General features: G+C 51.6%; 1 pseudogene; it reads right to left on the bottom strand.

The window, feature by feature from the left end:
- The window catches only part of LOC147698055 (proteasome assembly chaperone 1-like), a 38,800-nt pseudogene that overhangs the window by 2,059 nt on the left and 20,420 nt on the right, over nucleotides 1-16,321 (bottom strand).

Below are 16,321 nucleotides of genomic sequence, written 5' to 3'. Positions count from 1 at the left end.
GGCACTTGTCAGTATACGAGTATTTTGCTGATTTAGGGGTTATGCACAGACATTACAACATTTAGGATATGTGCACGCAGTTTAGTTATGATGTTACGTACAAGTCAATTAGTGGGGAAAGTTTAATGCCAGTGTTGGGCTGCAGTGCGTCCCTAGTCGTGTTGAGTCGATGCAGGATGCTCTGCAAGGCCAGCCTATAAGTGGCAAAATGTAGGCTAAGGACATGTTGAGTGGGTTATGTATCATAATGTGTGGTTCATGTAGCCAATAGTAATGGTAATGTGTGTTTGCTCCATGGTGTTGACTGAAAGTAAAGTGAGGGTAGATGTGGACTGCTTTAAGGACAACACTACAAGTGCCATGGATGTGGGGGTAGCATCTCCAAACATCACTAATTCAGTTTGTGTTGTTGTTAGTATGTCATAATATGTTACTTGAAGTCTGTAATGGTTGAGAACATTGTTTTTAATTGGGTTGACCATAAGTTACCACCTACGTAAGTGGATGAAGACTCTGAGGTCTTACCCCATGTGCTGTCTCTAACTCTGCATCTCATAATTACTCTCACTATGCTTTCCACATGCAACACTATCTAGCCCAGTGCGTTTGTTTTAAAAACAAACACTGGCGTTGCCAATAGGTCTCGCAGTAGGAAAGTTTGAGCTATTGGTTTTCTAAATGACATTTTATTTTTTTGTTTTGTGATTTACAATGCCCATACTTTTAACTATTCGCATTAGGAAAGTTTGAGCAATTGGTATTGTAAATGACACTTTTTTAATGTATGTGTTGGTTTTTAAAATAGCAAAATTAATAGCTTTGTCAGTTACACACATCAGTTTATCATTTTCATCAAGCATCTACATGTACCACAGCCACACACGGGTACATTTTGTGTTATATGCCCAAGTATCACAATCTGAGGCCACAGATTCCCAAAATATGGCAATAATTACCATAATTATGGCAGGATTATCATATTAATTAGAATTGGCACCATCAAAGTTCTCAATTTAGGGGGGCGTGGCTTGGACGCCGATGGTCGCCTGAGAGCTCGGCTCCGGGACTGAGCCCGCTTTGATCCTGCAGATCGGAGTCCGCGGGGCACCCCGGCCTCCGCAAACCGACGATCGGTCCAGAGGGGACCTGCTGGGACGCCCGGTGATACTTGAAAACCGGTTGTTCCGACGAAAAACCGAAGTTAAGGGGACCGCGGAGCGGGACCCAAGATGGCGCCCGGTCCTTCTCGATTGCTTTGCCGAGACCCTGGACCCGTGGAAGCCTAGCAGGGCTCCGCGCATCCTCTCTACATCCTATCTCTCCGGAACACGTTAGTCTGGTTGATGATTTGGAAGGATCCGAGCACGGTGGCCATCCCCAGACGGACTGTTGATCGAATTTTCGTCGAGAACAGAACACGGAGGACCGGAGGCCTTGTATGGAAAGACGGTCCCGCGAGACACACCCGACTGCCCCCCACTGAGTGCCTGAACTCGCCGAAACCCTGTGCACTTCATGGGCAGCACAGCGACCTGGCGCCACAGAGTTTCCGGCAGCACTGGTGATTCTCATTCAAGATCCTCATCGGCCAGGCGGCCCTACCCGACCTGGCGCCGATCGTCTCCGCCTCCCCCTCGTTGGCCTCCGGCGACGCGGCGGTGGCACGGCCCGAAGAGTCGGAGGAGTAGTGGGCCCTGGCGACGACGATCGGCGACCCTCTGCACGACGACTGCGTACCAGGAGTGCCGTAGTCAACGTACACACTTGGAAGTGCCTCTGACGGACTCTCCTCCACGAGATTCGACCACCATGGGGAAACCGAGGGGGCCCAAAGGGACCACTCCGGCCGCCTCGGACACGGAGGTGCCAGATAAGGATGAACGAGTGGACCCGGAGAGCACTGGTGGTCCCCACCTACAGCAACAATTTGACCGGGTCCTGGAGGCGATTGCAACCACGCGATCGGCTCTACAGCAAGACATCGCCCAGGTTGCGACGAGCTTGGGCCTCCTCAGGGCAGACCACGGCAAGCTCTCGGACCGAGTTAAGGAGGTGGAGAGCTCAGTAAAGGTTCTGGAGCCAGCACAGAAGACTCTGGCTGCGACAATGAAGGATGCCCTGTCCCGGATCGAGGCCTTGGAAAAACGGGCGGAGGACGCTGAAGGGCGTAACAGGCGGAACAATATTCGGGTGGTGGGCCTGCCGGAGAAAATCGAGGATGGCGACATGGTGGCCTACTTGGAAGCTTGGCTCCGGGACAAAGTAGCTCCGGAGGGTCTGTGCTCCTTCTACACCTTGGAACGGGCACACAGGGTGCCGGCGAGGCCGCCGCAACAGGGCCGCGCCCCGCGTCCGGTGGTGGCGCGTTTGTTGCATTTTCGGGACAGAGACCTCATCCTCAATGCCGCCAGGCATAACGGCCCTTATCAGGTGGAGAATAGCCAGGTGAATATTTTCCCGGACTACACATATGAGACCCAGCGTAAACGGACTTCATTCCTGGCGATCAAGCGCGAGCTTCGGAGCGAGGGCATCCAATACTCGCTCCTTTTTCCTGCAAGGCTCCGCATTATCATTGACGACAAAACCCAGTTCTTTGATTCCCCGGAGGAAGTCTGTAATTGGCTCGAACTTTATAGGGCCGGCAAAGTTGGCTTCGGCTCGTCGTCCCAGTTGGCTGTGGAACCTGGGCAACAACGTCGTTCCAAAAGACTCCACAGCCGCCGCGGCAAGCCAGGCAGGCCTTCAACTGTGGAGACAATGGCGGAGCGGCGAGGAGTACTGGAGATGGTGTCTACTCTGTCTGGTTCGCAAAGTGGCCCCATTGCCGAAGAATCGGAACCCGGAGGCGAGGGGGCGCAAACGGACACGGAGGAATCGGAGACCGATAGTGTCCACTTGCCAGTGGTTACTCCAGACTCGGCTGAGGGCATGCTGGATGACTAGGTGAGATACTTCCATTTGGGTGGGGGTTTCCGGCGAGTGTGGTAGGGGAGGCGATTGATTGCAGGATCCGGTGGGGGGTGGGGGGGCCCCGATCGGGCTGTAGCTTTTTGACTTGGGCTCAATTTAGTCTCGGTAGTCCGAGACTCGAAGGCCCATTACTGGCGCCCAGCCCGCACCTAGCCCTTAAGGCTTCCCTGCAGTGGCGACCGCAGGATTAGTCTGGGATTGGGGAGTTATTGGGGACATGGTTTGGATGGGAACTAGATGGAACTGTTTGGGTCCTGTTCTGGGGTGGGTGGGAGGGGGTTTGTTTCAGATGGGTGTTAAGTTTTTGTTGGGGAAAATGGCCGCCATCAGTGTTGACTTGACTGTCGCTCGTTCTTTGTTGAAGCTTTGGTGGGAAAGCCCGGAACAGACAATATGGGACAATGGCTGATATTGCTAATGTGAAATGCATCACTTGGAATGTACGGGGGCTTCACACTATGTCTAGACGACACAAGGTTCACGCTTATCTAGTGCGTAGAGGGGTGCAGATAGCGCTGCTGCAGGAGACTCATCTCACCAAGGCGGAAGGGGCGGCGCTACAGCGTAGATGGAGAGGGCAGGTCTTTTATACCTCGTACTCAGCGTATGCAAGGGGGGCGCTAATATGGATCAGGGCTGGGGTCCCCTTTCAGGTTGCGAAATCAGTGGTGGATCCGGAGGGTCGCTACGTGGCTCTCTCAGGCACACTGGGGGGTAGGGACTTAAATGTTTGCTGTATTTATGCACCTAATGTGGACCAGCTTGCCTTCCTCTCCGGGTTATCGGGTTCATTGGCCCACTTTCTCTCGGGAACCATCTTACTGGGTGGTGATTTTAATTCAGTAGTGGACGTAGAGGCCGACAGCTCGCACCCCCCTCCCGGACTCTCCAGTCCGCCGAGTGGCAAAAGGGAGGAAGGAATGGCAGACGCACTGGGGGCTCACGGATATTTGGAGGGCACAGCACCCCGACTCTAGAGACTACTCCTATTTTTCTGGCCTACATGAGTTGCACGTGCGACTGGATGGGTTTCTGGGATCGGCAGAGTTGGTATCCGCAGCGGTCCGCTCTGAATATTTGACCAGGACCATCTCGGACCACAACCCCCTCCTAGTGGACTTCCGTTGGTTTCCCGGGGTTCCTAGTGTGCCCACCTGGAAAATGCGCCCGGAGATCTTGGAGGACATAGTCTTTAAGGCGGACCTGGAGGACAAAATCTCGGAGTATTTTGCGTCCAATGGGGGCACTGCGGGATCGAGAGCGTTAGAGTGGGACGCCTTTAAGGTAGTGATCAGGGGTTACTGCATTTCTAAAAAAGTGGGCATGCGGCGAGTCATCCTTGATGACTTGACCACGGCTGATCGGAAGCTCCGTGAGATGGAACTTCGTCGCCCCGGTCATCCTGAGCTCCAGGAGCGTACGGCGGCGGCGAGAGAGACAGTGGCGGCGGAAGTCGAAAGGCTGCTCTGCTTCGATTATAAGGCCTACACCACTAGGTCGCTCACGGAGGGGGATAGGTCGGGCGCGCTGTTAGCGTGGCTAGCCAATCCTACACGCTGGACCTCTCTGACGACGTCCATGCGCAAGGCGGAGGGATCCGAGGTGCACACTCAGCCGGAGATTTTAGGCTGGTACCTGCGCTACTATGAACAACTGTACCGCAGTAACTCAGCCAGGGACCCCGACCTGATTGATGAGTATCTACAACCCCTAGAGTTGCCAGCGCTGGAGCCGGATGTGGCGAAGGCTCTGGGCTCCGACATCGAACTAGGCGAAATCCGTAGTGCCATTAAAGGGATGGCGAGGAATAAGACCCCAGGCCTGGATGGCCTTCCGGTGGAATTCTACTCCACCTACGCTGACCTCTTGGCGCCTCGGCTGTTGATAGTCTACAGAGAGGCGAAGCGATTGGGTCGCCTCCCCGGCTCGATGTGTGAGGCCTTAGTGGTTCCCCTCCTCAAGCCTGGAAGAGAATTGACTGACCCGGCGTCCTACCGACCATTATCAATGCTGACGGTCGATTATAAGATCCTGAGCAGCATATTGGCATCGAGGCTGCTAGGGCACATGCGCTCTTTAGTACACGAGGACCAGGCTGGATTCATTCCCAAGCGAAACACAACCATGAATATTCGCAGGCTGTTTCGCTTGCTGGGGGAACCGCACTTAGAGGCCCCGTGCCCGGTGGTTCTATCGGTGGATCTGGAAAAGGCCTTTGATAGTCTGGAATGGGACTACCTGCGCGGAGTACTGCTGCGTTTCGGTCTGGGGGAGGGCTTTGTCAGGTGGACCACGGTACTGTATGCCTCGGCGTCGGCCAGGGTAAGGACAGGCCCGCTGATTTCCCAACAATATCCGGTGGAGCGAGGCACGAGACAAGGTTGTTCACTATCCCCGCTATTCTTCGCGCTAGCGGTGGAGCCACTAGCGCTGCTGACCCGGTCCGGGGTCTCCTTCAACGGTTTGCGGACACCATCTGGCCCGCATCATATCTCGCTATATGCTGATGACCTGTTGCTCTTTCTTGAGGACCCGAATGCTGCCTTGAATGGGGCTGAGACGGCACTAACGGCTTTTGGGGAGGTATCGGGCCTTCGGGTGAATTGGGCCAAGACTTGTCTGTTCCTGGTTCGCAGGGGAACGCCTAGACCTGACATCAGTGGGGAAATTAGGTGGGAACCCAACTGCTTCAAGTACCTGGGGGTATACATATACCACGACCCCACCGACCTCCTGGATGGGAACATAGCCCGCTGTGCTCGCGCGTTGCGTGGTAGTATGGACTTTTGGGCTACCTTGCCGCTCTCTGTGGCAGGGCGGATAGCTCTATTGAAAATGGTGGCACTCCCCCGGTTGCTCTACTACTTTCGAGCGCTTCCAATTTGGATCCCGCCGGCCACCTTTCGGCTATTGCGATCCATGGTGGTGGGATTCCTTTGGGGTCCGGGCTGCCGGAGAGTTGCCCTCAAGACCCTGATGAGGCCGAAGTCTGAGGGTGGCCTTGCGGTGCCGGATTTTGAGAAATACTACCTGGCGGCGCAATTGCAGACGTTTAACCCAGGAGGTCGCGAGGGAGTTTCGTGGCCCGGAGACCGGGAGGGGCACGGGGATGCCCAGGCATGTTATCTCCTTCATCACACTGCGACAACATTTGGCCTTGCAGGACCTGACGCTCGAAGAAAAGACCATTCGATTATGATGGAATCGCGCCCACGCCCGGGGACAGTTGAGGTTTCCGTATGCACCAGAAATACCACTAGGGATGCTGACGGCCCTACCTCACGGGGGAGATTGGTCACGCCTGGGGCACTGGGAGGATGCCGGATTGCAGTTGGTGGGGGACCTTTATGAGGACGGGGTGTTACTGCCCTTCCAAGAGATCATAGACTGTTTCGACGTTCCCCGAGGCGATTTCCTTTTGCACACGGCTCTGGTCCGAGCGATTCAGGCGCACTGGAAAAATGGGTTGGAGGAACCGCCTACGTCTCCGGTGTGCCAATATGTTATGATGTCCGCGGGGACGGTCAAGGCAGTCACGTGCCTGTATAGCAGATTGGTTAACGAGGGGTTGGCCCCCCTCGCCACTCTACGGACCCGCTGGGAGGCCGACATAGGGAAGGAGATACCGGAGACGACCTGGTCGCAACTCATGCGCCGTGCCTGGAAGGGCACACTCCATGCCCGCTTCCAACTGGTTCACTTTTACATTCTCCACAGGGCCTATTTGACCCCGGCGAAGATCCAGCAGTATTTTGCCCCGGATTCTGCAGAGTGCCCCAGGTGCCGAGCGCCTGAGGCGGACCTCCTCCATATGTTGTGGTCCTGCCCGGCGCTGTCCTCCTATTGGCTTGGGATAGAGGATGCTCTGAATAGGGTAACGGGGAGGTCCTTATCGGTCGACGCGGCGGTGGGGCTCCTACACTTGTTCCCGCATACCCCAAAGAATAAAATTTCTAGTAAATTTATTGATTTGGGGCTTCTCCTCGCTAAACGGGAGGTGACTAGGAATTGGAAGGCAAGAGTTGGTCCAACAGGAGTTAGGTGGCACAGCGAACTTTTGAAATGGGCTGCGGGGGAGAGCACTCTGCGATACCAATTGGCTAGGCGGCAGCATAACGAGAGAGCGCTGGAATCAACACTAGAATGGGAGACGTTAGTGCAGGCCCTTAGAGATTATTGCGCTTCCAGCGATTCCGAGAGTGAAGATGCGGCACATCCCGAGTCCCGATAACCATTCACAATACAGTTATGTATAGAATCATCTGGGGTTTTCCCCATAGGCTCTTCCTACACACACTACGACACACTGATGGCGGGGTTGGGGGGGAACAAGTTGAATCATTGGGCTGTTGGGGGGGGGGTTTCTTTTGCCCTTTTGGTAGGTTGATCTAGAAAAGCAGATGAAGCCCATTGGATTATCCGGACCAGCTTTGACCTTCTATCAGATCCCCCCCGGTGATCGCCGCCCGACCCTCGGGTTGTGGGCTGAATGGCTGTGTACACATGTCGTTTTCTCACGGGGGATTGGATGTGTCCAATATTCTATCACTGTAACTGTATTGCTAGTCCGATATGTAATTTTGGCTAATTCCTGCAATAAAAATATATTTAAAAAAAAAAAAATCAAAGTTCTCAATTTAGGCCTCAAATTACAGCCTTTATAGCACTGCTTGCGTTTTTGCTGGAACTGACACCGTAGTTGCACATGGTACCCCAGGCTTTGCCACCATTATTCCAGGCCCAACACTCTTGCAAGGGTGGCAAGAGGACATAAATGTCCACCTTTTGCAACACATAATTAGCGTTATGCCAGGGCCAGCAACACCATGGATGGGCACCATGATGCAAGGACTGCTTTCAGTGTGTCAGCAATTACCATACTTATGCCAAGCACAGAGCACTACCAGGAGTGAGCTCCAGGAACTGAATGGGGAAGATGTGGAAGGGCTCAAATGGAATTCTTATGAGTCCTGTGAGTACAATTGCCCTGAGAGTTCCAGTGGAACCGAGGGAGGAATGGCCCTTTTGAGACCTCTTTGAATGCTTAAATGATCGGTGTCCTGATGAGAGATATGTGGTGTCTATTCTAAAGGTAGACAGCCACAGTAGCTAGATGTAAATCTATAAAGGTAAAGGCTAGACCAGAAAACTTCGAATGAAGTAAGTTATAGACAATGTCTTGTACGGTGGTTTTCAAAGGCTCAATTTCTATTGAGTCACAGTTGCAGACAAATCTTTCACCTGGTCGCATAGCAGGCACAGGTGGTAGGTCTGCGGACATCCTTGAGAATGCTCATGCATTCAGAAGGAAGATTAAGGTATCCAAATTCTATGACCTCAGGAGCTAAATCGAGTACACATGGGAAGACGGAGAGAAAGAGTGAAAACACCGTGGCCATAGATGAACGTCATTATACTGCAACAGAATGCAAATGTAAAAGTTGAAAAAATGAAACACAATTATTCTACTTACCTTGGAGAAGTTGATTGAATGTGACAATGGAGCCCGTGGCTGACTTGGTGTCGGGTTGCAGACAAAGTTGCACTCCCAAAAATGCAGGGTCCTGTAAACAAGTTACGAAAAGCCGGAAAGCATGCTCTGCAGGAGGTATGGCTGGGAAACTAAAGCTGTTTTCACTGGCCCAGATTAGTCCTGCAGTGGAGCAGCGAGCACTAGGATTGGCTGATGGCTTGCAAGCCAATCCTAATAACTCTCCATATAACGTCCTGGGCAAGCATTGGAGGGTGAAAAACACTGCTTCGTTGGCTGTCACTCAAATTATCGAAAATGACAGAAAATGGCTTTGGTTAAAGGCATTCTCGTGGACAGTCCGTGAAAATAGGAATAGTTAGTCACCCTAGGTGTCGGTGGGATTTGTGGGGCGAGATGAGGGATTGAGGAAGGGATAGCCCATGCCAAGCACCACTGGCACTACGGTGGTGATGAGCAGCCAGTTCTTCGCCGTTTCTTTTATGGGTTTTTTTGTCCTCTATTTTAACTGCTATGGTGATGGGAGTGTAAAAGGACACACGTGGGGAATTGTGTGAGAGAGGCCTAGGTGTAGATATAAATGACTACGTGGTGTGTGTGGCACAGAATGGGCAACTATGTGCAAGAAAGTGTGTGTGCATGCAGATGGATAACGTTTACACGGTACATTTCGTGCGTGTTTTGGATGCTTTAGTGCCGCTAGTGCTTAATGAGCTTGCAGCACCGGCAGCAGGCTCCTCCTCATCTCTCCTGTCTCACACAGGCACCACCAGATATTAAAACAAATGATATGCTTTCGGGTGACAACTGCTTTTATTTGCGCCGCATCTGAGGTAAAACGTTAAAATGAGAGAAACACATGGCTCACGAGCGATGTACATTGAAGAGAAGACATGCAATGAGAGAAACACATGGCTCACGAGCGATGTACATTGGAGAGAAGACATGCATCGACACAGAACGTGATCGCAATCCGGATTCGATATCTAGGACTTAAACGTTAGGTGAAGGAGAGTTCAATCATGCAAGAGACATGAGGAGTACTAGGCAACTATCAATCAAGACAACAGGCGCACCTACAAATACAAGCACGTGAAACTGAAAGCAGAGTTCACATTGCACTGCAGTAGATAGGGCAGCTACTGTTCAATTTTTCAGAAGACGCCAGCTCCCGTGGAGTAAGATTGTGTATTATCACTGCCCTTTTGTGGCCAAAACGAGTGAATACAAGCATACACACCTAGAACATTTAAAAACAAGAGCGGCCGGGAAACTGAAAGTACGGCCGGCCACCGGCCAGCCATGAATAATTAGGGGAGGAGAAGCCGCAGAGCACACGCTGGGAGAAGCCCTTTGATGTGGTGGCGGCCGTGAAAAAATGCAATTAGGAGGGAGGGAGGGAGGGAGGCTGATACGCGTGCTTGTTTGGTCACGTGATTCACGTGAACTCGAAGAAAACCGCACGAAAAACCCGTGGTTTCACAAGTATTTTGAGCACTTGAATTCTCGCCGTTTCCCCTTCCTTCGGAAAGGAAAAGGCGAGACCTAAAAAAGACTTGTACTTTGGTAAACACACAAAACTACACGCACGCACGCTTCAAGATTGCCACTTGCCCGCAATTCACTCTCTCTGGCCTTTACATCTATCGGCCTCCAGGCCCCTCCGCCAGATTTATTGAGGAACTCTTGGAACTTGCTCACACCTTGGCAGTCTCTTCCCCCAACTTCACCATCTTGGGTGATCTCAATCTCCACTTCGACTCCACCACTGACTCCATTATCAAAAACCTGCTAGCCGACATCACGGCCTTGCAGTTAAACTCCCTGGTTCACTCCCCCACCCACATTGCTGGGCACACATTAGATCCCGTTTTCTCTAATTTATCGGAAGTCACGGCTGATCCCCCTGAACCCATGGGCTGGACTGATCACTTTCTTGTTAAATTAACCATTATGGCAAAAAAAACGCCCCCCAAAGTCGCGGCCAACTCCAGCCACAAACGACCATGGCACAAACTCATTTCCGGAGACCTCATCAACCACCTAGGAGAATTCCACCTCCCCGATGAGAATAGGGATATTAATACAGTATACGCCGCCTTCCACGAATGGATAGTCACAGGGCTTGACGCCTTAATTCCGCCCAAATGGACTAAAACCCGCAGTTCCCCCTCTAACCCATGGTACAATGACTCACTCAAAACATTACGGAAAGAGTGCAAAAAAGCCGAACGCGAGTGGAGGAAAAACTACTTAGACATTAACAAAACCCTTTACCTATCTAAACTTCGCACCTACCACAAGGCGATTCGCACTACTCGAGCCTCCTTCTACGCAAAGGAAATCGAACGCAGCTCCAATCCCACCAAAACCATCTTCAACTTAGTCCAAAGTCTCCAGAAAATCCCCAGTCCAGGCTCTTGCATCACCTCCCTGAAACAATGCGAGGACCTTGCCACCTTTTTTATTGAAAAGGTGAGGAAGATCTACGCGTCCTTTCCACAAGACGATGCTACGCCCACTAACACCCCCCATTCGGCGGCAGAGACATCAAAACTGTTAAGAATACCTGACATATCCCTCGACGACCTTTCTAAACTGTGTAGACAGGTCAAGTCTGGTTCCCCAGCAGACCCCATGCGACCGTCCAAATTCTTGGAATCACTTGACTTCTTCCTCCCCCGCTTGCCAAACTACTCAATCTCTCCTTTTCCTCAGCGGTGGTCCCCACCTGTTGGAAATCTGCTTGGGTTTCACCCATCATCAAAAAACCCACATTGGACCCCAATAAACCAGAAAATTTCCGGCCCATTTCACTGCTCCCCTGGACGTCAAAACTGGCTGAAGCTCATGTCAACAAAATACTATCCCACCACATGCAGCAAAACCACGTCCTGGACCCTTCCCAAAACGGCTTCAGACCAGGTCACAGCACTGAGTCGGCTCTGCTGACCACTACGGAGCACCTTCGAGGTATCCTAGACGCCGGTCAAAGTGCCGCGCTGATCCTGTTGGATCTCAGCGCGGCCTTTGACACGGTCTCACACAACATCTTGCTGAAACGACTTGAGGCCATTGGGATTGGCGAATTAGCCCTTGAATGGTTCCAGTCCTTCTTAAAAGACAGGTCCTTTCAAGTTTCAGCCCCACCCTACATCTCTCAACCCCATTCCTTCGGACAAGGGGTCCCCCAGGGGTCGGCGCTTAGCCCATCCCTTTTTAATCTATACGTCCAGCCTCTCGCAGTGGTGGCAAAAGAGTGGGACCTTACGTTGGTGTCGTACGCTGACGACACACAGCTGGTCATCACACTCTCAGAAGGTCCATCACCTTCGGCAACCAAATTCAGAAATGGCCTCGCAGCAGTCGCACAGTGGATGACACTCAACTGCTTGCAGCTAAATGCCGGGAAAACGGAGGTCCTCCTCCTGGGAAAAAACCCCACCCTTTGGAGCGATCATTGGTGGCCCTCTGTGCTTGGCCCCACCCCCGTGCCAAAAGATGTCGTCAAAAACCTAGGTGTCTGGCTCGACCCTTCACTTAACTTTCAGTCCCACACGAAGAAAGTGGCAGCTACGTGTGTGGGTCTCATGAGGAGCATCAACCCCATACTTGGATTCTTTGACTCCAAAACCCGCCAACTCATTATACAATCTATGATTCTTGCCCGGCTGGACTATGCCAATGTCTTACTCTTGGGGGCAAACAAAGCTGAACTAGCAAGACTGCAACGTATCCAGAACTCGGCCGCCAGAGCAGTGGTTGGTCTCCCACGTAGGTGTTCTGCCAGAGCCACCATCCGCAATTTGCACTGGCTGCCAATTGAATCTCGGATCCATTTTAAAACCCTGACCATGGCATTTAAAATTCTCAACTCTGATTGTCCTGAACTCCTGCGCCCGCGTGACCGAGCTACGTCTCCGGTGTGCCAATATGTTATGATGTCCGCGGGGACGGTCAAGGCAGTCACGTGCCTGTATAGCAGATTGGTTAACGAGGGGTTGGCCCCCCTCGCCACTCTACGGACCCGCTGGGAGGCCGACATAGGGAAGGAGATACCGGAGACGACCTGGTCGCAACTCATGCGCCGTGCCTGGAAGGGCACACTCCATGCCCGCTTCCAACTGGTTCACTTTTACATTCTCCACAGGGCCTATTTGACCCCGGCGAAGATCCAGCAGTATTTTGCCCCGGATTCTGCAGAGTGCCCCAGGTGCCGAGCGCCTGAGGCGGACCTCCTCCATATGTTGTGGTCCTGCCCGGCGCTGTCCTCCTATTGGCTTGGGATAGAGGATGCTCTGAATTGGGTAACGGGGAGGTCCTTATCGGTCGACGCGGCGGTGGGGCTCCTACACTTGTTCCCGCATACCCCAAAGAATAAAATTTCTAGTAAATTTATTGATTTGGGGCTTCTCCTCGCTAAACGGGAGGTGACTAGGAATTGGAAGGCAAGAGTTGGTCCAACAGGAGTTAGGTGGCACAGCGAACTTTTGAAATGGGCTGCGGGGGAGAGCACTCTGCGATACCAATTGGCTAGGCGGCAGCATAACGAGAGAGCGCTGGAATCAACACTAGAATGGGAGACGTTAGTGCAGGCCCTTAGAGATTATTGCGCTTCCAGCGATTCCGAGAGTGAAGATGCGGCACATCCCGAGTCCCGATAACCATTCACAATACAGTTATGTATAGAATCATCTGGGGTTTTCCCCATAGGCTCTTCCTACACACACTACGACACACTGAGGGCGGGGTTGGGGGGGAACAAGTTGAATCATTGGGCTGTTGGGGCTCCTGTATGACCTCAGGAGCTAAATCGAGTACACATGGGAAGACGGAGAGAAAGAGTGAAAACACCGTGGCCATAGATGAACGTCATTATACTGCAACAGAATGCAAATGTAAAAGTTGAAAAAATGAAACACAATTATTCTACTTACCTTGGAGAAGTTGATTGAATGTGACAATGGAGCCCGTGGCTGACTTGGTGTCGGGTTGCAGACAAAGTTGCACTCCCAAAAATGCAGGGTCCTGTAAACAAGTTACGAAAAGCCGGAAAGCATGCTCTGCAGGAGGTATGGCTGGGAAACTAAAGCTGTTTTCACTGGCCCAGATTAGTCCTGCAGTGGAGCAGCGAGCACTAGGATTGGCTGATGGCTTGCAAGCCAATCCTAATAACTCTCCATATAACGTCCTGGGCAAGCATTGGAGGGTGAAAAACACTGCTTCGTTGGCTGTCACTCAAATTATCGAAAATGACAGAAAATGGCTTTGGTTAAAGGCATTCTCGTGGACAGTCCGTGAAAATAGGAATAGTTAGTCACCCTAGGCGTCGGTGGGATTTGTGGGGCGAGATGAGGGATTGAGGAAGGGATAGCCCATGCCAAGCACCACTGGCACTACGGTGGTGATGAGCAGCCAGTTCTTCGCCGTTTCTTTTATGGGTTTTTTTGTCCTCTATTTTAACTGCTATGGTGATGGGAGTGTAAAAGGACACACGTGGGGAATTGTGTGAGAGAGGCCTAGGTGTAGATATAAATGACTACGTGGTGTGTGTGGCACAGAATGGGCAACTATGTGCAAGAAAGTGTGTGTGCATGCAGATGGATAACGTTTACACGGTACATTTCGTGCGTGTTTTGGATGCTTTAGTGCCGCTAGTGCTTAATGAGCTTGCAGCACCGGCAGCAGGCTCCTCCTCATCTCTCCTGTCTCACACAGGCACCACCAGATATTAAAACAAATGATATGCTTTCGGGTGACAACTGCTTTTATTTGCGCCGCATCTGAGGTAAAACGTTAAAATGAGAGAAACACATGGCTCACGAGCGATGTACATTGAAGAGAAGACATGCAATGAGAGAAACACATGGCTCACGAGCGATGTACATTGGAGAGAAGACATGCATCGACACAGAACGTGATCGCAATCCGGATTCGATATCTAGGACTTAAACGTTAGGTGAAGGAGAGTTCAATCATGCAAGAGACATGAGGAGTACTAGGCAACTATCAATCAAGACAACAGGCTCACCTACAAATACAAGCACGTGAAACTGAAAGCAGAGTTCACATTGCACTGCAGTAGATAGGGCAGCTACTGTTCAATTTTTCAGAAGACGCCAGCTCCCGTGGAGTAAGATTGTGTATTATCACTGCCCTTTTGTGGCCAAAACGAGTGAATACAAGCATACACACCTAGAACATTTAAAAACAAGAGCGGCCGGGAAACTGAAAGTACGGCCGGCCACCGGCCAGCCATGAATAATTAGGGGAGGAGAAGCCGCAGAGCACACGCTGGGAGAAGCCCTTTGATGTGGTGGCGGCCGTGAAAAAATGCAATTAGGAGGGAGGGAGGGAGGGAGGCTGATACGCGTGCTTGTTTGGTCACGTGATTCACGTGAACTCGAAGAAAACCGCACGAAAAACCCGTGGTTTCACAAGTATTTTGAGCACTTGAATTCTCGCCGTTTCCCCTTCCTTCGGAAAGGAAAAGGCGAGACCTAAAAAAGACTTGTACTTTGGTAAACACACAAAACTACACGCACGCACGCTTCAAGATTGCCACTTGCCCGCAATTCACTCTCTCTGGCCTTTACATCTATCGGCCTCCAGGCCCCTCCGCCAGATTTATTGAGGAACTCTTGGAACTTGCTCACACCTTGGCAGTCTCTTCCCCCAACTTCACCATCTTGGGTGATCTCAATCTCCACTTCGACTCCACCACTGACTCCATTATCAAAAACCTGCTAGCCGACATCACGGCCTTGCAGTTAAACTCCCTGGTTCACTCCCCCACCCACATTGCTGGGCACACATTAGATCCCGTTTTCTCTAATTTATCGGAAGTCACGGCTGATCCCCCTGAACCCATGGGCTGGACTGATCACTTTCTTGTTAAATTAACCATTATGGCAAAAAAAAAGCCCCCCAAAGTTGCGGCCAACTCCAGCCACAAACGACCATGGCACAAACTCATTTTCGGAGACCTCATCAACCACCTAGGAGAATTCCACCTCCCCGATGAGAATAGGGATATTAATACAGTATACGCCGCCTTCCACGAATGGATAGTCACAGGGCTTGACGCCTTAATTCCGCCCAAATGGACTAAAACCCGCAGTTCCCCCCCAACCCATGGTACAATGACTCACTCAAAACATTACGGAAAGAGTGCAAAAAAGCCGAACGCGAGTGGAGGAAAAACTACTTAGACATTAACAAAACCCTTTACCTATCTAAACTTCGCACCTACCACAAGGCGATTCGCACTACTCGAGCCTCCTTCTACGCAAAGGAAATCGAACGCAGCTCCAATCCCACCAAAACCATCTTCAACTTAGTCCAAAGTCTCCAGAAAATCCCCAGTCCAGGCTCTTGCATCACCTCCCTGAAACAATGCGAGGACCTTGCCACCTTTTTTATTGAAAAGGTGAGGAAGATCTACGCGTCCTTTCCACAAGACGATGCTACGCCCACTAACACCCCCCATTCGGCGGCAGAGACATCAAAACTGTTAAGAATACCTGACATATCCCTTGACGACCTTTCTAAACTGTGTAGACAGGTCAAGTCTGGTTCCCCAGCAGACCCCATGCGACCGTCCAAATTCTTGGAATCACTTGACTTCTTCCTCCCCCGCTTGCCAAACTACTCAATCTCTCCTTTTCCTCAGCGGTGGTCCCCACCTGTTGGAAATCTGCTTGGGTTTCACCCATCATCAAAAAACCCACATTGGACCCCAATAAACCAGAAAATTTCCGGCCCATTTCACTGCTCCCCTGGACGTCAAAACTGGCTGAAGCTCATGTCAACAAAATACTATCCCACCACATGCAGCAAAACCACGTCCTGGACCCT

This window comes from Lissotriton vulgaris, chromosome 8, assembly GCF_964263255.1.
Source record: "Lissotriton vulgaris chromosome 8, aLisVul1.2, whole genome shotgun sequence".
Taxonomy (NCBI): domain Eukaryota; kingdom Metazoa; phylum Chordata; class Amphibia; order Caudata; family Salamandridae; genus Lissotriton; species Lissotriton vulgaris.
This window is presented reverse-complemented; position numbering and strand designations above follow the sequence as displayed.